The sequence below is a fragment of the Podarcis gaigeae genome, assembly GCF_964106915.1.
Source record: "Podarcis gaigeae genome assembly, chromosome: 5".
NCBI classification, from domain to species: Eukaryota; Metazoa; Chordata; class Lepidosauria; order Squamata; family Lacertidae; genus Podarcis; species Podarcis gaigeae.
In genome coordinates this window covers 18,763,750-18,789,734 of record NC_139681.1, presented here as the reverse complement: position 1 = coordinate 18,789,734, position 25,985 = coordinate 18,763,750, and the positions used below count along the sequence as shown (strand labels likewise).

Sequence of the window (25,985 nt, the reverse complement as noted above, 5' to 3'; positions counted from 1 at the left end):
CAGTCACTATGAATTTTGCAGCAAGATGCGTCAGTATGATGTCTAGCTCTGTTTTTTCCCTTTTTTATACAAATATTTAAATATTTTTTATTCATTTTTATCTTTAGCAATTATCATCACAGATAAATCATAATCATGTATACATAGGATTCTCTGAATCCTCGGACTTCCCTCCATCCCTCTACGGTTTCCATAGTTATTCTTTTCCAACTGCATCTTATAATGTTCTCCATATTTTCTTAATACTCAGTTCTCACCATAGTTCTCACTACGTTGCAAGTGTTTTTTAGAATCCTGCCAGTGTTTTTAATTATTTACAATGTTCTTTTAAGTAAATTGTAAATTTTCCCGATTCTTTATCAAATTTATTATCTTCTTGATCTCTGATCTTCCCGGTCATTTTTGCCATTTCAGCATATTCCATCATCTTTATCAGCCATTCTTCTTTTGTAGGTAGTTTATGTTCCTTCCATCTTTGGGCAAGAGGCCCAGCTCTGTTTTCCCATTACTTCTGAGTCAGGAGTAGCAGTGCTAATCAACTTGGGAAGGAAGACCATCTAGGAGAAGGAAAACTCTGATCCTAAACCTCTGCTGCCTTGTGGCTATACTCATTTGTGAGAAAGGCTTAAGGAGAAGCCCCACAGAAAAATCCATACCCACTGCTTTGTGGGACATCTTCAGGAGAAGGAAAAGGCTAAGGAGTAAACCCCGCACAAATCCAGAGTGGAGTCCTTAACACAGTTGGATGGCTCCTTGTACTTCTCCATCTGGGCTAGCAGAATCTGGAAAAGCTTTGAGTATCATAGAAGCATTTTATATTTGAAAATGCTGGTCCTTTAACACTCTGGGCAATGTGGGAGGGCAGTATGATTTGCAGACACTACACACTTAGAAAAGCTCGGTTTGTATGCAGCCTCCTCAACTGGAGGCCTCTTGGAGAGAGGGCAGGGATGGCTGATGTAGCAGTTCTTCCAGACTTCTTCCAGCTGAAGTATCTGAAGTTCCAGCCTCCAGGTTCAACTGCTGATAATGTTTCTTCCTTGGCCCCCAGTGTGTCTCAGGTATGTTTTGGTGGTATAGCACTTTCCAATATAGATCCCTTTGTCTTGTGTTCACTATCAACACTGGAGAGCTCAGTTGGCTAGAGCGTGGTGCTGACCATGGCAAGGTTGCAGGTTTGATCCTGGACAACTGCATATTTCTGCATTGCAGGGGATGATCCTCAGGGTCTCTTCCAACTCTACAATTCTGTGATTCTATCAGAGGAATCCATGAAGTCCATGGGTGCCCGGGAGGCAATAAATAGTATGTTACATAAACTAGTAAAACAGTATATGTCCAAGAAGACAAGTGCAGAAAGTGAGATGGTGAATTATGCTGCAAAAGTTCATAACTATATTCATTGAGCTATGTCAGTAGTGTAGTTGGAGAACAGCCTTTACCAAAGGTGTCATAGGCTTTGAAGACACTCAAACTCAGGACGCAAGGGAGAAACATGCTAAGAGGAAGGCACGCTTGGCAAATCCACACTGTGACCAACTCCTGTCCGGAAACCAATGTCCCCACTGTGGAAGGAAGCGTGGATCCAGAATTGGCCTCCACAGTCACTTACGGATTCATTGTTAAAACCATGTTTATGGAAGACAATCTTACTTGGCTACAAGTGATCGCCAAAGAAATATCGTTCCTGTCCTGCTTGAAAGTGTGTGTGTGTGTGTGTGTGTGGTGAGGAGGAAGGTTGTTGCACCTAGATTGGAACATGAAAAGTCAAATGATGTGCTGAATGTGCTTAACAGGTTACAGTGTCTAACATTTCGCGGCAGATATTGCATTACAGCAATCAGTAGCAGTAAACGTGGCTCCCTCCAGATCTTCTGGGACTACAGTTCCCATCATCCTTGAACACTGGGCATGTTGACTGGGACTGAAAGAAGTTGGAGTCATCAACATTTGGAGGGCACCACTGTCCTTGCAATATATTTTGGGATTTTCCCTCACATCTCTGAAAAATGGAAGCGGACGTTGGGTAGGCATTTCAGTGTCAGTGAATTATGCTATAAATCTGCATACCAAGTTTCTCTGTGATCTCACAGTCATCAAGTCAGATATCAATCTGCAGTGGGTTTTTGTTTTTTTCTGCCCTCCTGCTACCTTCCATGGGTTTCAGTCTGAGGTTCAAACCAGTAAAAGGTAAAGGTAAAGGTACCCCTGCCCGTACGGGCCAGTCTTGACAGACTCTGGGGTTGTGCGCCCATCTCACTCAAGAGGCCAGGGGCCAGCGCTGTCCGGAGACACTTCCGGGTCACGTGGCCAGCGTGACATCGCTGCTCTGGCGAGCCAGAGCCGCACACGGAAACGCCATTTACCTTCCCGCTGGTAAGCGGTCCCTATTTATCTACTTGCACCCGGAGGTGCTTTCGAACTGCTAGGTTGGCAGGCACTGGGACCGAGCAGCGGGAGCGCACCCCGTCGCAGGGATTCGAACCGCCGACCTTTCGATCGGCAAGTCCTAGGCGCTGATGCTTTAACCCACAGCGCCACCTGCGTCCCAGTATGCGTCAAACCAGTATGGTGTCCCAATTGTCTTTCCAAAATTTCAAACTTCAGCTATTGTATTATTATGTATTTCTCTCCCACCCACCCACACTTGAAAATAGGTGAGTTTGTATTTGGACTATTGACATCAAATTGTGTCCTGACCATGTATACCAAATTCATTCCAGCATCACACTATTCGACACAGATGTTGGGTTACACACAAGCAAATTATGCCAAGGGCTTCACTTAGCCTTAACCAGTAGACTGAAGGATTAAATGAACTACCAAATGGCACCTGTCTGCCAGTCCTTGTTCTGTTCATAAGAATGGACTTTTAGAGAGAAAATAGTTGCCTGGCATCTTAAAGAACAAATAAGCCCCAAGGCTCTTAAATATAAGAGACATGTGCATACAAGCCTTTTTCTAGTGTACAGGTGACAGTGAATTGAAAGGAATGGGTAATGGCTTGATCAAGGCCACATTGTGAAATGAGGATTAACATTCATGCTTGCCCTTAGCTATTGTGAGACCAAACTGCTCCAGTTGCATTTCTCCATTCCAGTCTTTTAAAATTTTAATTAAAAGAAAGAAAGAAAGAAAGAAAGAAAGAAAGAAAGAAAGAAAAGAACACTTCCTTTTGTCTGGACTCCAGAAGGCTGGGAAAACAAAAGCAATAATCTATTTTTGATTGAGTACATCATTACTGGACTCATTCAAATAATTCATCACTACCTGCCACTTAGTTAAATGGCAACAGAACAGATGTGAAAAATGCAAGGACAATTTTTACATCCTTTATATGCAGTATGTACTATGACAGATTATTCTCAGAACTGCTTCAACAGTCTTTTGTTGCTTGTCAAATGTATTGGCAATCCCAGCTCCAAAGAAAAAACAGTCTTCTTCCTAAAAAGAACAACCCCCCCCCCCTATTTTAAAGAGATACATTAAATCCTTTACTCCTCATTAAGGATAGTGTGGGCATTAAAGTCCAAAATGGGGGAGCTGAGTACCAGATTCTAATTACCTGCTCTGTCAAGATCCCTCCACCCCATATCTACTAGTGCCTTCCAGATGTTTTAGACTACAACTCACACCAGCCCCAGCCAGCATGGCCAGTAGTCTGGGATGATGGGATTTGTAGTCCAACAATATCTGGAAGGCACCAGGCTGGGGGAGTCTTCTTTGGATTTTCTGGCATCTGCCCCAGCACAACACAGGTTCAGCTCATAAAGCTGAGGGTTGGCCACTCCCTCGCATTTCTCCTCACTTTTTGAAAGCAGGCCAGCGCGCTGTCCTCGGGCGTTAACACTACAAAGCATGTGTAAGTTATGCCTACATACATAATGCCGCCAAATCAATCAGATGAAGTGCTATGATGGCATGGAATGTTCACAAACATTCCAGCAACTCAAGGAGTAAACTGCTAGAATGTTGTATACAAGTCTCTCTGGGTTTAATGGGTCTGACTCCCAAGTAAACAGGACCGCAGCCTTAGTCACATCCTATAACACACCATATCGCCATCGCCACCATCATAATTTTATTTGTATGCCACCTTTCCATAGTTAAAGCCATACTCAAGGCTGCTTACAAAGTGAAATATGAGCACAGAACACAACTGCCAAGTAACATACAGTATATTACACTGAATTTATAACAATGGCATGACTCCCAAGTGGTTTCCTGGCCTGAAAGATTGCTGGTGCTGACCTTCAAAGCCTTAAATCTGGGGTGGCCCACATGGTGCCCTCCAGTTTTCCTGAACTGCAGCTTTCAATACCTCTGACCATTGGCCATGCTGGCTGGAGCTGATGGGAGTTGGAGCCCAGCCAGCATCAGGATGGCACCACGTTGGTTTCCATTGCTGTAAATTGTCCTGTCTTGTATTAATCTACCTATAGATTAAGATATGCCTTCTCTGTGTGAATTGCAATGGGTGGTAACACAGACACAGGGTAATTGTGGAACTCCCTTGGAGGGTGGAACTCATTGGAGGGTGAAATGGCAGGGTGAAAAGAGGACACAGTGAGAAAGGCAGGATTGGGAAGTGTCGAAGCTCAGTGGTAGAGCATGCAGAAATCCTAAGTTCCAGCCCCGGCATCTCCAGGTAGAGTTGGGAATGGCCCTTTTCTGAAACTATGAAGAACCTCTTACCATTCAGTGAAGACAATGCTGAGTTAGCAGTACCAATGGTCTGATCCAGTATAAGGCACCTTACAGAGTCCCCACCCCTGCTCCACAATATTGGGTTTTGGCCGCATTACGATTGAGGCCATAACTGAGATGCTACTTACAAAGAAATATTGCAAAAGTACATATCCCAAGTCCACTTTTTTGCACTTAGTATCTTTATAACTGGTCTTATTCATCCAAACCAGCCCAAAGCAATAGAACATAGAATTATGGTTACTCTAAGTCACTAATGGTGGGTGCACTGCCATAAATGTGTTTGTGTGTGAGAGCAAGAGAAAGAGAGAATGCCAATTTTGTTTGCTAGCAGTATAGTGTGTTCAAAGCACTATACAAACACTGCCACTGTTATTATCATTTGCCAATACATTTCAATGGGGCTTGTGCATTATAATTATTATTATAAGTAGTAGTGGTAGTGGTAGTAATAGTAACAGTGATGTTGATGGGATTACTTCACTGTCTATGGAAATGGTGCATTGCAGATTCTTATCCAAAGGCCTTTAAGTCTAAAAACAGACATAAGGGAGACAACAGAAGAAGGGAAGGAGAAAGAAAATGCAATTATACATGATCTGAATAGATAATGTGCAGCTGTGCTTGGTGAATATATGAATACTTACTGATATTAGAGCCACAGCAGTAATGAGGTTCAAAATTCCACCTATGAGAAAATCACTATTTCTCAGTCTACCTACCTCAAGGGGTTGTTGTGAGGGACTCCCATATATGACACCCTGAGCTGCCTGGTGATTTGTGTATTCATTGCGGTAGAAAGATTCCCATCTCCCAGAAGGACTCCAGGAGAGTAAGATATAGCACAAGATAAACCAGTGAGTTCAGTTGGTTAGAGCATGGTACTGATAATAGCAAGGCTGCGGGTTCAATGCATTGCAGGGTTTGATGCATTAAGTGATCCTTGAGGTCCCTAGGACTCTATGATTCTATAAAGATTCTTACGTCCCAAGAACTCTGTCTTAACTGAGGAAAGGAAGGGAAAGGAAATAAAGAACACGAAATTCCATGGTAAATGATATGCACCTAGTGCTAATATTGACAGACTCTTCTTCCCCACCCACCCACTTTCTTTCACCCTCTTTTCGTTATTTTGTGGCTAATGTGCATCCGTTTGTGAGTGGCTGAAGCTGTGATTATGTATTTAGGATTACTGCTGCACTCTAATACAGAAAGCTAAAATGAAATTTGTTAGCAATCAGAGAATACCTAAGTTTCTAGTGATGTGAGATGCAAGCATCCAGACTGCCGGGATGTTACATACCATATGACTCGAGGCTGGCAAACAGCCATCAGTCCCATATTTTCTGGGAGAGGTTCTGCTGCAATTCTAATACTATTAGATCAAGTCCGGAAGTACAAACCGCAACTACATGTCTCATCTATTCTCCCCCTTAACTATTCTCCCAACTTAGCTGTGCCCTGACATCACAGTGTTCTCTCCACCACTGAAAAATAATGTACATTTCCCTATTCTTTGCCCACAGCACTATAAATGTAAGGACATGATATATATGTTGTACTGGATGCTAGCTAGTCCAACAACATCCGGGGGACCCAGTATTGGAAAAAAGACTGGTTTAAACAAACAAACAATTGACAAAAGGGTTCCTCGAGTACAAGAGGTTATTAACATATAGCCTATGATTTTATTCTGGTTAGTACATTATGGGTATTATGTGCATGTAAGCATTCAGCATAGTTTTAAAGCCATGGGGTTGAGTACTAAAGTGAGTCAACTACTTCTGCTTTTGGAGTGCTAGTCAAACTCCCACAGAGAACTTTTGTATATTTCCCAAAGGAGTGGGTGGAATAAAATGCCTGTTTCACAGAATAGCAGAAGTATATTATGTTCTTGTTTTCATCTGTATGGTGGGGGGAATAGCTTATCAAGAATTGAGGAAAAGGGGCATTGTTTGGATCATATTATAGCATTTTAATGATACCATATCTGGCATGAAAGAGGGCAATGCCACTCACACTTTGAATTTAATTGGTGTTCTGGGGCTTCATGCAAGTCTGCCAGGTTCTAGTAGGCTGGAGCGTAGATGGCTTTTGCAGGACTGGGGTTGTGGGGAAAGCAGAACCAGGTTTGAATCAGAAGGCAAGATAAAAGAGGAATAATTGGCAGGAGGGAGAGCAACTGGGTTGAGAAGCTGGATGGGGAAACAGACTGATAGGAGCTCCTCAGGGCCAGCCACCAGACTTTGTAGGTAACCATATAGGATACTGAACTTACAAAAACCTAGTGGCAGAAAAGCTTTGCAGGAGAACATGTCTATAGCACTGTGGAAGAGATCAAATTATTCTTTTCTGAACTTTTGATACTTGGGTTGCAGACTAAATTATTCTTGTTCAGCTCCTGAAATAGTGGGTGGACATCCTAGCAGCCAGACACCTCAGTTGATATGACCTCCTGATGGTTTGTCCTCCTCTTTGCCCAATCGCTATGGTACCATACTTACTGGGTAATGGTGATGCCTCTGTAATTCCTTAACATGTACCAGTTGCAGGGACAAGCTTCATCAGGAAATTCTGGCATATTTTGCTGTCCTTTTTCCTCTGATCTCTATATGGTGACTTCCATGTTTATCAGTGACTTTCCTGCCCTTTTGCAGTGTTGCACTTAATATTTATAGTTTACCCTTACGCATCTTTTTCTTTAAAAAAAATATCCCACTGTCTCCTGATTTTAATTAATCAGCATTTCATTTTGAAGAGAAGCATAACCTGAGGATGCAATTGCTCTTAATTCAAGTTATTACAAAGCTGCAGCAGACCAACAGTTTTACTGATGTTAATGTCTTGTTAATACCTTAGAAACCACCCCTTTGCTTGCTTGAAATTAGAATATTGGAATCAGTGGTTCTTTTCCAGGACCTTTGAAAGATATTTGGTTTTATTGCAGCTTGCTGCAGACCTCTTGATGTGCTAACAACATACAAAAAGCACCCACCATTTTTAAATGGATGAGTAGAAATTATTTAACGTCATCATCAACAAAGAGGGCACCTCTTAATTTACTTGTGTTTCTTGAGAGCATCAATTTCTATCAGAATATCTCTCTCTCTCTCTCTCTCTCTCTCTCTCTCTGTGTGTGTGTGTGTGTGTGTGTATGGTGGAAAACCATGTCTGCGGGTGAATCTGCAATAATTTATAGCCTTCAATTTGTTACTGCTGCTGTGAGAGATAAATGCATCCAATCTTAAAGCCTCAGGGAAATCTGCAGGTCTGCCAGAAGACACTGAATGAATAACAGAAAATTGCCCATTGTGTATGTATTTCATCTAAACAAGAAGCAATATGGAAATATATTTATATTCCTTCTCCATCCCTCTCTGTGCGGCTGATGGCCATTTTTCATAATATGGCCGTTGCATGAAGGCTGCTCGAAACTACTTTCATGGTTGTTCCTCCATTTGGTAAGATGGTCATATTGCCTTGGCTTGTTGGTCTCTGCGACATGGTTGTCTTTGTTCTGCTACAAGTTGCCACCAGAAGCATTTGATTACAAACCACAAGGTGGGGAGTTGACTGAACGAAGCAGCTGCTAGACATGGGTGGTTTAAAAAGCTCCCCCAGGGCTCCCATATCCTGAGAAGCAAAAGTTAATTCATTTAAACCCACATGCCTTGGATTAATTGAATGGTGAGTTGGACTGTAAGTGCAGACTCTTACAAGTAGTTAAGGTGCTGTCCCAAAACTTATTCCTTTCGACTGGCCCCTCTGAAGTCATTTGGACTAATGGAGAAATATCAGATTTGTAAGTCACTGACAGTTTAACTCATTCATTCTAGTGCCTTTTATACATTTTATACACATGTTTAAAAAGGAGAAATAAACATTGGTCTCATGTTTTAAAGCCTTATTTTCAATCCATCTGGTTTCCCTACCACCTCAAAAAGTATATTCCTGCATTGCAGGAAGTTGGGCTAGATGATCTTCAGAATCCCTTCCAGCTCTACAATTCTATGATTCTACATCCTAAAAATGGAGAAGGTACAGAAAAGAACACCTAAAGTGGGTCAAGTGGGGTTACCATTCATATGATGTTTAGTTTAGAGTTTAGAGACATAAGAAGACACATGCAACAATATTCGCAACTCAGCTTAATCAAATAAAACTGATTTGGCAGTAGGTTGAATTACTGACAGGAGGAAGTTTGTATTCACACAATGCATAATCAACTTATAGGATCCCTGACATATGATTTGGTATGATTGTTATCTTAAAGGTAAAGGGACTGCTGACCATTAGGTCCAGTCGTGGCCGACTCTGGGGTTGCGGCGCTCATCTCGCTTTATTGGCCGAGAGAGCCGGCATACAGCTTCCAGGTCTTGTGGCCAGCATGTGGCGAATCAGAGCAGCGCATGGAAATGCCGTTTACTTTCCCACTGGAGTGGTACCTATTTCTCTACTTGCACTTTGATGTGCTTTCGAACTGCTGGGTTGGCAGGAGCAGGGACCGAGCAACAGGAGCTCACCCCGTTGCGGGGATTTGAACCGCCAACCTTCTGATTGGCAAGTCCTAGGCTCTGTGGTTTAACCCACAGTGCCACCCGCGTCTCTGTTGTTAGCTTAGATGGCTTTAAAAATAAGTTTGACGTGGAAGGTTGATCTGTCAGCACTAGCCATAAGAGCCAAATTGAACTGCTAAGTTTGACTGCAATATACCTCTGAATTCCGGGGCAAACAATGTCTTGCTTGTGGGTTTCCTGGAGGCTTCTGGCTGACCGCAGTTGGATGCAGAAGATAGGTGCCAAGTCTGTTTCGAATTAAAACGTTTGGCTGTCGATATAGCACAGGTCAAAGCTCTTGTGGATTTTATGCCATTTGGAATTCTTTGGGAGTTGTTCTCTGAAATGACAGCAGTAACCCCTAATTGTTGTAAGTCCCCTGGTTACACCAGTTCCAGATCTTGAATTCCAGAGGCCTAGAATTCTTCCTAGCAACAAAGGACAACACACCCAAGAGCAGTGAAAGCAGAAAAAAGCACCATTTGCCAGGTACAGTCATATCAGAACAGCTCATTTCCTGTATGTTTCTGAGCCCAATTCACTAGTGTTTAAAGCCCTAAATGACATGGGCCCCAAATATCTGAAAAGGCCACCTTTTAGGTGTTACAACCATTAGAGCAGACCTTCTTGGTAGATCCACCACTCTCAGAAGCTTTGGTTTGTGGTGACCTGGGAGAAGGCATTCTCTGTGGCAGCCCGTAAGTAGTGGAATTCTCTCCCCAAAGAGATATATACAGCTTTCACCATATGCTGGAGATGCATCTCTTTACCTTGGCCTAAAGTTTTGTTTTAAATTATTGTTACCTGCTCTGGGACCTTAAGGTGATGGGCAAGTGATAAACAAATAACAACGAAAACTTGGGGAATAGCTATGCCAGTTCTCATTCTCTAGATAGTCTCTAGGTAACACACTTGACCCATCACAGATAGAGATGAACATTCAGTTTCCTTCCTTCTTTCTAGAGCTTATTTTGCATTCTGCTTCCCTTGTTAGCATAAGAACAGTGTGTTGTTATGCAGTCAGTGTTCAGCCTGAGCCAGAACTGCCTGGTAAAGTCCAGAGAACATAGCAAGGAACAAATACACCAAAGCAAGAATGTTTTAAGTTAAAGCTGGTTTTTAGATGGTATCATCCACTGTGTCTGTCAATGCTTGCTTTTATTTATTGTTTTGTTGTTATTCTGGTATTGTTTCTCTCTCTCTCTCTCTCTCTCTCTCTCTCTCTCTCTCCCTCTGGTTTTAAAATGTTCTAAGTACTTTGGACTCAGTGGAAAGGCAGAATATAAATTTTCTGAAATAGGTAAATTTGACCGAAGGTCATGTATATTCCGGCATATTTAAATCATATTTATCATCTAATATAGCATTCACATAACTGCATAGGTGACCCTTCCAATATCAGCCGAAATTCACTTAGATCACTCTAAGTTTGTTTGCAATTCACTTACAACTTATTAATAAGATGATTGCTAATTAAAATAATATAAATATTAGAAAACTGGCATTACAGGGAAGGCCAGAATATAGGCCACAATCCACCGCGTGATGATTGGCCTTTTTTTTTTTTTTTTGGTAGTACATATATTGCTTGCTGTTAGTTATTGCTGGGGTTCTTACAAATAATATTGTACTAAGTAGACCTTTGGTACAAAAAGACAGTTCTTATGTAAGCATTTTTACTCAGGAGGGTCAGCTAACATAGATTATTTAGGGCTTACTTGTTAAGAGATCCAAAGTATGCACTGTTGCATTTTAATTGAATATGCATTGGTAGACTGTGGGGATTCTGTGAGGAAAAAGTAGGCTATGCAAATTTGAAGTCAAGCCACTTCTGGTGTAGCATATAACTTACTAGATTGTGTCATTGTTCTGTTCTGAATTATGGCCTCAGCAGTAGGAGGGCTCCATTCTAAGGACGACTTCAAGACAAAGGTTCTGATTCCAACAAATCAGAGCAAGAGTTCAGGATCCAAATATCAGCCTGGACGGTTCCATCTGTTGCTCAGGGTAGAGGACTCATAAGAACATGCCTTTCTGAGATCCTTGGAAGATGGGTGGGGAATACATTGGTTGCTTTCCTATAACTTTGTGCTGCTGTGATACCCAGCTTAAAGACACCTGTGAGCATATTCATTAAAATTATAATAACAAACAAGTAATACTCTAGCAGAACTTTAGTATACAGTAATGAATATGAAAGCTGGATTTCAGCTGGGCTTGAAACAAAACCTGGGGTTGCTTGCTCCTGTACCTTTGCTAGAGGTTTGATAGAAATTAGCAGATGGAGCTTTTTATGGACTGCAGGTAAGTATAATTACCTGCTCATTGCTGTGGATCAAGCTGCAGTTAAAAGGACAGCTACAGGGAACAGTTTGAAAGTTGGCAATCTAGATTCTGGCCATGCATTTTATCACACTGTGTTTCTGTGCAATCCATGAGGCTTGGGTATGATACAGCTTGATGGATTGTGCCCAGTGGGTTACCATTAGTATAAGAGAAATACAATGTGCATTCAACAATTATTATGACAAATGGGTGTTTTGTACTTTAGAGTGGAGATTTCTCATTTACCATCATGGCAAAGCTTCATTTTCACTGTCAGCCTTGTGCATTTTAACCAGTGAAATAAGTTATTAATAAGCTAGATGTTTGTGCTTGTATCATTTATCAGAATATGCAAGGGAAAGGAAATCCATTTTTCCTTACCCCATGCATTTAAATCTCTGTTAATGGCTTATCAGACTTGGATCTCTGTTAATGACTTTGTTAATAAAAGAGATGATTATTAGCTGTATGGCATGCATTTTTCCAACAGCAGAGAATATTTGTCACCCAAAAACTATCAATAAACACACATTAACTGCTGTTCCCGCTCCTCCTTTAGTTGGACTTAATGATGGAGTTTGTGACACCCAAATCATTTGCTTAAGCACATATGTGAGAACTCTGTTTTGTGTGGTGACTTTTTTGAGCATTTTCAGAAACAATGGACCTTGCTTTGTTCTCTCTCATACACAGTTCACACTATAATGCATAAGGAAGTTGGACTGTGACCTATGTTTGTGTCTGAATCATTTGGCTTTACAGCAGGCTTCCCCGACCTTCTCCTCTCCAGATGTTTTGGACTACAACTGCTATCAGCCTGAGCCAGTTTGGCCAATGGTCTGGGATTATGGGAACTGTAGTCCCAAACATTTGGAGGGCAATGGGTTGGGGAAAGTCTGCTTTGGACCATAGGGTGCATTACAAGGAAGAAGCGAGAAATAATGCTTGATGCATGATGGAAGTGGTTAGGACATACATCCCTGAAAGCATTTTCAGTTTCTGGAATGTGTTTCCAGGGTATAGTGAATATGTACTTAAACCTGCATATATATTATTTTTAAAGAAACCTGTTTAAATAGCAAGCTGAATCAGGAAATGTTACTATTTTTTAATGGGCATTATCCTTCTCCTCTGCCCCCATATGCTTTCTTCACTGGATTCATGTTTACAGAATTGGAAAGTACCTAATCTTAGGGCTCTTTGTTTCCCCCCCCCCCAACCCCAGATGTGTGAAATAATATTCTAAGCAATGTGTAGTTACCTATATAATGCCTATGAATAGTTTATATTATATGTGTATAGCTCATATTTTGTATATACTGAATGCACTCAACTATTTGGCTTGCGCACCTTAGAAGTTCACAAGCATGACTTCTAAGTTACTTTGCCCCATAGCTCCTTGCCTTGCACAGCTTCAACCAGAACTGCTGGCGTTGTCAGCAGAGCTTATAATTTTATTGAATCAACTAGCGAGCACTAAGCTAACTGTATGCATGCATAGGGCTTGTAGACATACCTGTTCGTGTTTGAAAGTGCTTGTATGTGTGTGTGTGGACTTGATCAAATTCAAAAGTTGTTTCTTAGTTACATGGAGATCCTTTTAAAAACTGAATGGATACCCTTGTTCTTGTTGAAGGTCATCTGTGATTTAACTGTGCTACAAGGGAAAGAGTTTCAAGCTGCAGGGTTCCATTGAACCGGCTGTCTAAAATTTTAATAGGTTTTTGTAACATTTTCCTGCTGGGCAAATGCAGTCCACAGACACCACTGAACTGTATGGGGCAGGTTTGGGAAACATTTGGCCATCCAGATGTTGCTTTGCTACAACTCACACTGTCCCTGTCCATTGGCCATTCTTGCTAGGGCTGATGGGATCTTTAGTCCAGTGACAAGATGAGAGGGCCAAATATCCCCCACATCTCGTATGAAGTATAGAGTTTAGGAACCACTGAATTGTATGTAGTGTTGTATTCAGCATGCTTGGTTTGCAGCCCTCAGAATTAATTTGTTAAAATTCTATCATAGCCTTTCTCCAAGGATTTTTCACTCTCACAATGAACCCATGAGGTATAAGGTTGAGAGATAGTGATTTGTCCAAGGAAGAGATTAAAACCTGGTTTTCCGCATCACAGTCTAGGACTCTAGCCCAGGTCTACACACTTTGTAACAGATACACAATGCTCAGGTCAAACACCATGTGCTGTGGTTTGTCAGGTACACAATCTGTTGTTTTCACCCCTCGAAGTCCATCACAGACAGCTAAAACAGGAGATTTATTGTGCCCCTGGTGAGCCTCCATACATAGTTATTTCAATACTTTCACTTTAGTAGGTCATCAGTTGTGCATGCCTGCTCTCGGAACATGGTATCACTTGTGCTGCCTTGCGCACTTCTTAGCATTTGGCTCAGGTCCAAAGACCCGCACTGTCAAGGATTATATAATATGGGCAGACAGTTATGAACAAAGAAGGAAGTGAGAGTAAATAAGACAAAGTGGGGGAAAGCAGAGACAGTCTTTTGAATGTGTGCACATGCACACAAATATACTTGGAAATGTACACTGTTGACTGACTCTCTGATAGCACAGGAATGGCACATGATTTAAAGAAATGCACAGTGCCTTCTGAAGGGCATGCATTGTACAGATGTTCATGTGGGATTTCTTCTTTCAGTTAAGAAAAAAACATTCTGTTCACGCTGCCTCAAGATAAGTTTAAGGATTCCTGTAAGGATGGGTTGCTGTTGTTCTCTTGCCCTTGCGAGAGAGAGAGAGAGAGAGAGAGAGAGAGAGAGAGAGAGAGAAAATCTGCTCAAGGGATTTCTGCATTTTCAAAGCAGTTGTGAAAAAACCAAGAGCTAAATAAAATAAGCTCAGAATTCAGGTCTATGTGGGGCAGAGGGAAATTCTGATTCAGAAGTGCAACTGTGAAAATGAAGCCTGTGAAATATTGAAGACACATGTTTAGGCATGTGGCTTCCAGCAACCTGTTTAGTACTGGGAACCTTCCACTAAAGGGATTGTTTTCATGGCCTAGCCTGGGTGGCACCAGGGCCACGACTTGCTGTACCAGGAACCAAGTGTGAAGTGCATGTTTAGCAACCGGGTTCCCTGCAGTTGGAGAACCAGTGCCTGGAATGCGGCAAGCAAGTGATGTTGCCCTTGTTAACCAATGAAGATTTGCTAGCCTTTATACCAACCCAGAGGACGCAGGTGGCGCTGTGGGTTAAAGCATCAGCGCCTAGGACTTGCCGATCGAAAGGTCGGCGGTTCGAATTCCTGCGGCGGGGTGCGCTCCCGCTGCTCGGTCCCAGCGCCTGCCAACCTAGCAGTTCGAAAGCACCTCCGGGTGCAAGTAGATAAATAGGGACCGCTTACCAGCGGGAAGGTAAACGGCGTTTCCGTGTGCGGCTCTGGCTCGCCAGAGCAGCGATGTCACGCTGGCCACGTGACCCGGAAGTGTCTCCGGACAGTGCTGGCCCCTGGCCTCTTAAGTGAGATGGGCGCACAACCCCAGAGTCTGTCAAGACTGGCCCGTACGGGCAGGGGTACCTTTACCTTTACCTTATACCAACCCAGAGCCAGCAATCTGCCTGCTAAGCGAAAGTGAAATTAGGCACAGATTTCCTTGTAGAAGCTATAGGCATTTCAAGGATTTATAAGCAAAATGTTTCTTCCCTTGAACGTCTTGCTGGGGGCATAATGATCTACCAAACTTTCCCATGTGATGTCTTCTACGTGTCATGTTTTCCACATAGGAGAGCTTTCGTATCATAACAGAGCACCACGTGAAGTGGTTTCTGGTATGGGCACTGGGTTCTAGATGAGATCGCACTGGGATAGTTCTGACTATATTTAATGCTATTTCAGTGGGGCTTACGCAGGAGAACTCCACTGTGTGTGTATGTGCTGGTGGGGAGGGGAGCCCATAGATTCTGTTTTTGTGCAAGGAGTGCGCTTTGAAGTAAGTTGGGAAGTACTGAGATTACACTGCTGTTATTCATTCAGGGATAAATGACTTGTGACTGCCTTTTCCAGTGTGCCCAATTTTAATTGACGTTTAAAGCTCTTCTGAGAAAGGGCTCCCGAAATACTGGTACTTGCCTCTTGTGAATGGTCCTAACATTTACATAGAGTGACCACCTTTTTATAGAGTACAGCCATAGAGCACAACATTACTCGTGCTATTTACTCGTAAACACCATACAGTATTTCAGTCATTGAGTGCAACTCCATTGACACAGCCTCACATAATATTTTTGCTGCTAGGCTATACCACTTCAGAATGTGGAATGTTTGAATATTTCACCCATATAAAACTCATTCAAAACTAATATGATGGAGGGAAAGGTTTTAGCACTCATGATGCAAACTTTTAAAAATTGGGTTGGGTATTCAAACATGAAATAACCACTCCTCCAACCATCAGTGTGAAATGGCACAACCTTGTAAAAGTTGCAGTGTATGATATTGGATAATGCACTTCTGCACTAAGTTGTGGGATTCTGGAGATGTACAGATGAGGTGGTCAAGCAAATAACATTATCTGTGGCTTGTTGGAGTTAGTGCTGATTCTTTTCAAGCTGCAGAAAGGTCATTCATCTGCTAAGGAGCAAGGAAAGCTTGAGCACCCTCTAACTTACCTTCCAGTTGGTTCAATACATTGCACATTGATACCTGCGGAAAGTAAAATGCTTTCAGATTTGGCAGGCCCTGTGCTGGGAAGCCACCTTGAAATTTATTTGTTTTAACAATTGGAGCTGTTCCTCAATTGCTTAGTAAGGTGGATGTTTTAAGAATGGGTGTGTGCTGATACCTAATCAATGCCTTGTGGTTTTTTCCTGGATTTTCAAAATGCCGTAAAAAACAACAACAAGGTCTGCTTTTGTGCTATGTACAGTGTATTTTTACATCAGTATAAACTTTACAGCCTATGTCTTCATTGCTGAAATAACCCACCTCTTTCATATCAACTCTTACCTAGGAGCCGCTCTGCAGACTCATTGATGTAGGTTCCCCCCTCCCCCTGCATGGCAGCCAAAACCAAGCTGTTGGTTTCACTGCATGATGCAACCTCATATGTTGGGGGTCTTCTAAGACCAATGCAAAACTTTGTCCGCATAGTGCTTGGTGCATGCCAACATGCTTATTCTAACAGCCAGTACACTGAATGCGATCTAAGCATTAAGTGCATGAACCCAATTTGAGACCATGGATCTGTGATAACTTGAGTTTAAATTATGGCTATGATGTTTCATATTTTGATGGGACTAATGAGGCAGTCTGTCTTTCAAGTTAGATCCCTCGTTGGCCCCGCTCTCACTTGATGACTTCCTATTACTGTTGGCTAGATAGTGAATGACATAAGCAACTATTTGAGATTTCGCAGGGGGAGCAGGTGGAAGAGGAAGCATAGAAATCTTGACTCACACTAGCCCTATCTCTTCTGTACTTCATGTCTTTATATTAATCCAGATTTCATTTGCTTAGTTAGAGCCCCTTCCTAAACATCTCTGTTGCACCGAAAGTGAGATGGCTTAAAGGGAATAAATACACATCTTTGGGATGGAGTCCTGTCTTTCTCTTTTGTTCCTCTGTAAAAAGCACTGTGTTCATTGCTGGCACTATAATAAGTAAACACATGTAACATGATAAAGGTCAAATATTTCTGCCAGTTGCCAGACCTGTTATAGGCACCATGCATTCAGCTGCTGGAACTGGGAGGAGGCAATGTATGATGTTTGGAGGTACAATGATACGAAAGGGAGAAAACGGGGAAAGAGACAGTATTGTGGTCTTTGGAATGAGAAGCAATATAGGTCCTGAAGCAAGAGAGTAGAAGCTGAGAAGTATGTAGGATCAAGTTCCATCAGAAACATGTTGAGTCCCTGAAAAAAGATGGCTTTGCCATTGGTTTACTGGCCCTGCTCTTGTACAAGCCTGATGTACAGAATGCAGCAGTAAGAATTTCCCATCACTCACATCTCAGTGCCAAGGAAAGCTTCACCTGCAACAATTCTGCCTGTCAGGCTGCTGTTAAAGGCATTGGAGGAAAGCCTGTAAAAAAAAATAGCAACTGGACCCAGTTCTTAAATCATCTCTGGCCACTGACGTTGCCAGCTATAGCTGCTGAGAGTTTGAATATGCTTGAAAAGTTGTCATAGTTTGCTTGTTACAAGAACTTGAGCAAAAACACAGAGTCTAGTCCTTACTAAAAAAAAGAAGAAGTGGGGGGGGGTCTTACTCCTTTGAATGGAATGTTTCCAGGTAAGTATACTTAAGACTGCAACCTCAATCAGCAAAACAGTGTATGAGATTTGAAATGAAGAATTCACCACACAATCTGGTATGTGTTTACTTACAAGTATGTCCTATTGTGTTCAATGAGGCTTACTGTCTAGTTACTATGTTTGAGACTGCAGTCTTCATCTCTCAACCATCCTAAAGAGCACTACATTAATTTTCTGTTTGAAAAGCCTTAGTGAAAATGCATTCTAAAAATCAGGAGGAAATGAAAAATTTAGCAGCACTTTAGCAAAATGGTTCTTGATTGACTGCTGTCACTGGCTACTTTCAGATCATTGTAAGCCTCCATTTGGTACTAGAGATTGGTCACACAGCTTTTGTCTGCATTCTCTCTTGCAATGTAATAATCTGCCTGTTTTCATTTCAAGACTGATTGCTATTCTGTAGAAGCCCATGACAAATGGGAGGGAGAAAAGTGCATGTTTTAAACTTGTGAAAAGAGCTTTAAATGATGCCAGTATTTTATTGCTATCTTGAGCATGAAAATGAAAATTATGTAGATGAAAAAAGATTGCAAAGGTGCAAAGAAAAACATCTTAGTCATTTGTCTTTTACAGAGGTTAGTAGAAATGTTTGTTTGTTTATTTAAACATTTATACACCTCATTCTCTGTCACAAAGGCAGTCTATAATCTGCCCTAAAACCATCTAAAAGCCATCTCTCTCTCTCTCTCTCTCTCTCTCTCTCTCTCTCTCTCTCTCTCTCTCTCTCTCTTTCTGTCTCTCTCTGTCACACACACACACACACACACACACACACACACACACACACTACAATAAAGCAAATACAAAAAAATAAACAAGAAATGCAGTCTGTAGAAATTCAAGTAAAATATAAATAGAACAGCATCATCTAATAGCCAGCCAGCTGAAAGTCTGATTCTGACCTTATGGTTGAAGGACAACAGTGATGGAATCAATGTGCATTTCAGAGCATGGGTGCCAACATAGCAAAGGCATAGTCCTGTTCTTACACAGGTAATGGGTATAGTCCCATTTCACTGAATGGGAAGGAAGTGGTTATATGAGAGATGGAGTTAGTATAAAGGCCATTTCTTTACTTTAAAATGTTCTCTCTTGCTTTTATTGGACAGCAGGAGAGATGGTGCTTTCTCAGTCCTCATTTAGGACAGGACCGACCAGCCTGTGGCCCAACAGATGCAGTTGGACCAGCTCTCATCACCCCAACCATTAGTCTTGGTGTCTTGATGGAGCTGCAGCCTAAAACAGCTAAAGGGTATCATGTTGGGGAAGGCTGCCCTATGAAATGTTTTCAACTGAGTCTCATAGCTTCCCTTTGGATAATGTGTGGAATGATGAAACCTTGCCCCCTCCATATGATTCCTTTGGGCGGGGGGAGATTACTAGTGTAATGTGGCTACTATTTTAAAGGCACTGTTTTTCACATGGCTTTCCATGGAAGCCTGGAATTCCTTGAAAACTTACCAAGGGCTCTCCAATGAAAAGAACAGTGATAGCACATTGCCAAGAGATAGATTAGCACCACTGCCAATGTTCTACAATAGGCAGATAATGGAGCATTTTGAGTGCATTGTAGGCCATGTGCTGGATCTCAAACTGGGAAACATTCAATTTTGAAAGCGGAAGACCGGAAAGATGTGTCAGATCCCTGTTTTAGTCAATGGGATCACTACAGTAAGCCTCTGTGGTTAGCAAGTAGCTTTGCCTGAGGCACACTTTGAAGGATCCATTTGCCACCAGTTCTGCTCCCTCGCACCCCTTTCTGCATTTTAACAGCCAACGGGGATGGGCAGATCATGCTGATGAGCTCCAGGTTAAATGACTAGTAACTCATCCTATATGTTCTGACAGCGGAAAGAGAGTAGAGGGTTACAAGAGTTGAGCCTGAGCAAGTGCATCTGCAGCACCATACATTTAGACTTCATAGTGTTAAAGTTCAGGATTTCCAATAAATTCAAGCCTGAAGAGTAAGAGATTTGACAAGTGCATCTTTTTGGTCTTACTGTTGCACCACTGAAGACCTCAGCGCAAAATGCAGTAGCAGATGACAAAATTACATTTCCGTCGAAGGCTGATATATCGTCACATACTTGTATGGTGAAAACAGTAAATCACTGTTCTGCTCCCAGAACAATATACTGTTCTGAATCAGCAGATGAGACAGAAGTCTATAATCAATATTTGTTTTGTTATAGCTGAGTTTTTCATGTCAGCCTCAAATTTAGTCTGGTATTGATAATAAATTGACTACCAAGAAAAGAAAATATAAAATATTATTAATCAAGTTTGGCAGGCGTAGCCTTTGGCACTCAATCTATAAGAGGTCACCAAGCCTTATTGTTCAGACTCATTAGTCACTTATCTCTACAAAATTAGATATATCTTGTGCAACCTACATGAATCACTCTCTCTTTGTGTTCTATATATCTAATCAATCACCTAGCTTCTGGGACATTGGGTAGATTTCAATTGATGGTGTTGTGCTCATGGGAGGACTTTTGATCAAGCAGATCGGAAGAGAAAAGTAGACATATTTTTGTCAATCTGCTCCTGAGGGGGGCAGGGACAAAGTGGAAGGTGGTGTGGGAAGGAGGGAATCTGCATAAATGTCCTCATCCATTTGTGAAGAAGAAGAGTTTGGATTTGATATCCCACTTTATCACTACCCTAAGGAGTCTCAAAGCTGCTAACAATCTCCTTTTCACTTCCTCCCCCACAACAAACACTCTGTGAGGTGAGTGAGACTGAGAGACTTCAGAAAGAAGTGTGACTAGCCCAAGGTCACCCAGCAGTTGCATGTGGAGGAGCGGGGAATTGAATCTGGTTCACCAGATTACGAGTCCACTGCTCTTAATCCGTTCTGGAAGCCTGTCCTTAAACTGAAACTGTTCTTAAATTGAGGTGCGTTTTCCCTAATGAGGCCTCCTGCCGTCAGTGTCCTTCTACCTTTCAGATTCCATTCTTAGATCAAGGTAAAGTTCACAAACCGGGACACTACTTCTGGTTTTGCGGAGTTCGTAAACTGAATAGTTCGTAAACAGGGCTGTTCTTAATCCGAGGTACCACTGTAGTTGCTACTCAAAGCCAGACATTTCATTGTGGTGTGTCTGTTGGGTAGGGCTCATGGATTGTTCCTCTTTAAACAGTATTGTGATAGGTTTTGTCATGGCCCTTCAGTCATAGCTGTCAACCGTCCCTTATTTGGCGGGAAAGTCCCTTATCCCAGCGCTGTGTCTCTCTGCTGTCCCGGATTGATGATGTCCCTTAAATTTTCCAGGTTTCAAAGGAAGCAGCTCCTCTCCCTCCCTCCCTGCTGGCCAGGGAGGAGGGAGGCTCCAACTGTGTTGCTTGGCTGCATTGCTCACCCAATAAAGAGTCTAAGAATGACTGGGGGGGTGGAGCTTGCATGCCTTGTGCCAATCAAATCGGCCGCGTTGCCTGGGGACTCGCCTTTGCTCAGCGCTTCCCAGCAGAGAGGTGACGGTGGTTTCCCTTGATGCATCCCCTTTGCTGGGTTGCTGCGCAGTGGGAACCACTCCTTGAGGCTTCGTTTGGCTGCTGGCTGGCCTTTCTGCCTTTGGCTTGGAGGGGCTCAGAAGTTGAACATACCTGTGCTTCGAAAATCCCTTATTTTGGCTGCTGATCCCTTATTTTCAAATCTGTAAGTTGACAGCTATGCCTTCAGTGATGGAGGAGTAAGGAAAATGGCAGCTTTTATAATTAAGCAGGATCATTGAGATCAAGAGGCAACTACTGGACTCATCCTGCTGTAGCCACATTTGTTCAAAATAGTCCCAGCCTTACACCTCCCTCTCTCTCTCTCTCTCTCTCTCTCTCTCTCTCTCTCTCACACACACACACACACACACACACACCTCTTAATTCTGTAGATAGATACACCCATGTACTTTATAGAGGTAAAAGGAATAAATATCAATCACTTCTCACTCCCTACATTGCAGACATGTGTCCTGGAATATTGGGTTGGGGCAATTGACCTCAATCTGTGCTCCGTTATTATTACTACTATTATTAGTGTTATTGCTGTTATTTGAACTTCTTTGTAACTATTTTTATACAGAAAACCCTGAAAACAACTTACAAGCTGTCAGAGCTGCCCTAGGTCCCAGCTTACAAAGGACCAACGCCAGTTCTTGTTATATACAAAAGTCTTTATTGAAGTTCGGTTTCGATTTCAAAGCCGCGGCGCGCAGCTCTACATCTTGAACTCTAGACCACTGAAGCTCCGTCTGAATCTCCTCCCCCCAGGCACCAGTTTAAGACTCTAGCCCTGCTCCACCTCTTCATCTGCTCTTTCCTCCTCTGGGTCCGCCTGTCCGCTGGGGTCTTGCCCTTTCTGGACTCTTCTGACGCTGAGTCCCCTGAGTCTTCCCCATCCCTCCGGCGGGCTTTAGGACCTGGTTCCCAATCCGGGTTTTCTGTTGTGCCGCACGCCTGTACATTTGAACTTGGCGCCCGCGCCCAGCCGGCAACCTTCCTCCTGACCGTTACACTGCTCCTGTCACTGCTTCCCCCTTCGGGGGGGCTAGCTGGGCCTGACCTCCCCTCCGTTCCCTCACTCTCCAACAGAGGCGTGGTCAGCCCTGACTCATCTTCTCTCCCTGCTGGAGGAGACGCTGGCCCTGATGCATGGGACTCTTCCTCCCCACTACGCTCTGGTGGGGGAGCTGGCCCTGATCTCTCGCTGCTGCTTTGGGAGTCCGCGCTGGCCCCTTGCTTCTGGTGCGTCCCCCCTGGGACCCCCCTTGCCCTGGCCATCGGCGCCCCCTTCTGGGAATCTTCTGATTCGCTGGAGAAGCTCATGGAATCTCTCGGGCCACTGTCATACTCCCCTACGCTGCCCTCCGATTCTTCCCCTTCGCTCTCCTGTGCCTCTGCTCCTGAGCCCCTGACATCCATCCCCCCTCAAAGCCCCCCCTTCCCTCCTCCCCCTCTTCGGGTGCGGGTTCCGGGTGCTCCAGTGCTGTGGGGGTGAGTGCGGGATACAGTTCTTCCCCCCTGGTGTGCAGCCGACCAGCTGGATCCGGCCAGTCCGTAATGGGCTTGTCGACGTCGATTTCCTCTGCTTCCATCTCTCTGCAGCTGTGCTCGAACCCAGGATCCTCCCCCAACCCGTCCATGTCCGTCTCTCCCCCTGTTGCCTCGGGGGGTGCTGCCTGTAAGGGCCCCCTCAGCAGTTCCCTGCTCGACCCCACCTCCGGTTGATCGTCCCACTAATAAGAGCGGTCTGTGACCGACCCTGAGAGTGATCCCTCTGCGGAGCTCGTTTCTGGCGCCTTTTCCTCAGCTGAAGAGAACCCCTGAAACGTGCTGGCTGAAAGTGTGGGTGTGAAAAGATATTTGTCGAAATAATCTGCCGGCATGGGTCTGTGGGGGAAGAGTGCATGGAACTCGTCCTTGAGGTAGTGCTCCTCCACAGCATAGTACGGCACCCACCTGTTGGCGCTGGCTGGGGTACCTTCCCTGGTGAGGAGATATTCAACCCCCTCTTCCCCCCATCTCGAGTCTAAAATCTCCGTGACCTCGTTGAGTGGCGCCGCCTTCGGCGACCCCCCCTTCGTTGGCGATTCACTGAGTGGGTCTGGTGCGTTCCCTGGCGCCTGAAACCTGTGGGGTTCCTTGTAGGGTGTGAGCACTGATCTATGAAAGACCGGGTGCATTCTGGAAGCCTCCGGGAGTGTCAACCGGAAGGCCAGTGGATTGATTTGTGCCTCAACTTGGTAAGGCCCTAGCTGCTTGTGTCCGAGCTTCTTCTTAGCTAACGTTCTGGCCGGCACTGCCTGGGCTGCTAACCAGACCCAGTCCCCCACCTGGATGTCTTCCCCAACCCTCCTGTGTCTGTCTGCCTGCATTTTGTAGGCGTGTTTTGCTAGCTCCAAGTGCCTTCGGAGTTGCTCATGGACCTCCTGTAACTCCGCTGCGCAGGCCTCTGCTCCCTGTGGCTCCCCCTCCCCCACTCTCTCTAATCCCGGGAAGGTTCTGGGATGCCGCCCATTGTTGGCGAAGAACGGTGTCACCCCCGTAGACACGTGCTTCGTGTTGTTGTAGGCAAACTTGGCCAGCAGTAGGTAGTCCACCCAGGTCAAGGGCTGTTGATTCGCGTAGCATCTCAGGTACTGCTGCATGATGGCGTTGACCCTCTCCGCTTGTCCGTTGGTCTGCGGGTGTCGTGCCGACGCTAAATTGATCTTGACGTTCAGGATGCCCAGCAGCTTCTGCCAGAAGTTCGAGATGAATTGGTGACCCCGGTCAGACAGGATGGACCGTGGTAAGCCGTGAACCTTGAACACGTGGTCTATGAACAGCTTGGCGGTCTGTTCCGCTGTGGCCACCTTCGTGCAAGGAATGAAGTGCGCCATCTTGGTGAACATGTCTACGACCACGAGTACCGCTGTTTTGCCTCGCGAGCTGGGCAGATCTGTGACAAAGTCCAGGGCCACTTTCTCCCACGGCTCAAGCGGCGTCTGTAGCGGTTCCAGCAGTCCCGCCGGCGGCCTGTGTACTGGTTTGGCCCTTTGGCATGTGTCACACCTAGTGACGTAATCTGCTACTTCTCCCCTCATCTTGGGCCACCAAAAGTGTCTGGCTACTAATTCCGCCGTCTTGTCCTTGCCGAAGTGCCCGGCGCTGGGCGCGTTGTGTAACTGCTGCAGTACTTTCGCGCGGAGGTCGTCTCCCGGCACGTAGAGGGCTCCTTTGCGGATGAGCAGTCCGTCGCGTATCTGGAACTCATCGTCCTTCGCAGTGCCTCTTCGCACCTCCTCCATCTTGGATTGTGCGAACAAATCCGTCTGCAGCGCGCGACGTACCGTGTCCAGGTCCACGGTGGCTGAAGCGCACGCCCACGCCTTCGGTGCGAAAATGTGTTTGGCCGCCACCGGTGCCGCTTCTTCGAGATACTGCGGCTTCCTGGATAGCGCATCCGCCATGACGTTGCTGTCTCCCGGGATGTATTCTATCCGGAAGTCAAAATCCGCAAAGAACTCCACCCAGCGGATGTGTCTCTGGTTCAGGAACCGCGCCGTGCGCCAGTACTCCAGGTTCTTATGGTCCGTGCGGACCTGCACTGTGTGTTTGGCTCCGATGAGGAAGTGCCACCACGCTTTGAAGGCTGCATGAATGGCCAGCAACTCCCTGTCCCAGATGGTGTAGTTCTGTTCCGACTTGCTGAGTTTCCTGGAGTAGAATGCACACGGCCTCCAGTCCCCTTGCGGATCTTGCTGCAACAGGACCGCCCCCACCGCTCTGTCTGAGGCGTCCGTTTCAACCCTCATTGGTTTGCTGGGGTTGACGTGTAGCAGCTGTTCTTCGGACGCGAAGAGACGCTTGAGTCTCCGAAAGGACTGCTCCGCCTGGTCCGTCCAGGTGAACTTCTTCTTCTTGGAGCTAAGGGTGTCCGTGATGGCCGCCGTCTCCATCGCAAACCCTTGATGAACTTGCGATAAAAGTTGGCGAAGCCGACGAACTTCTGGACCTCCTTCCGATTGCGCGGGCTCTTCCAGTCCAACACCGAGCGGACCTTGGTGCTGTCCATGGCGAGTCCCTTGTCGGACAGCTTGTAGCCCAGGAAATCCACCTCCGTCATGTCGAACTGGCACTTCTCCAGTTTGGCGTAAAGTCTGTGCTCCCGTAGTCTCTGCAGGACCTCCTTGACGTCTCTGTTATGAGCCTCCTGCGATTCCGATAAAATCAGGATGTCGTCTAGGAAGCAGACGCACTTCTTGTAGAGGAGGCCCGCTAACACGTGGTGCATGAAGGCTTGGAAACAATGGGAGCCATTTTGCAAACCAAATGGCATAACTCGGTATTCATAGATGCCCAAAGGCGTAAACATGGCTGTCTTCCACTCATCGCCCTCCCGCATGCGTATAAGGTTGTACGCCCCTCGAAGATCCAGCTTGGTGAAGATGCGTCCCTTCCTCACCGTCGCGAGCAGGTCGTCGATCTTGGGCATGGGGAATGCCGTGGGCTTCGTCCTGGAATTGATAATTCTGTAATCAACTATCAGCCTCCGTTGGGACGTGTCTTTTTTCTTCACGAAAAACACGGGACTGCCCCCCGTTGCTTTGGATTCTTGGATGAATCCCCGCT

The 25,985-nt window shown here is 44.6% G+C and overlaps 1 protein-coding gene across 14 annotated transcripts in view; it reads left to right on the top strand.

The window, feature by feature from the left end:
* Positions 1-25,985, top strand: part of KCNMA1 (potassium calcium-activated channel subfamily M alpha 1) — a 545,541-nt gene that overhangs the window by 270,961 nt on the left and 248,595 nt on the right. The window lies entirely within an intron of this gene.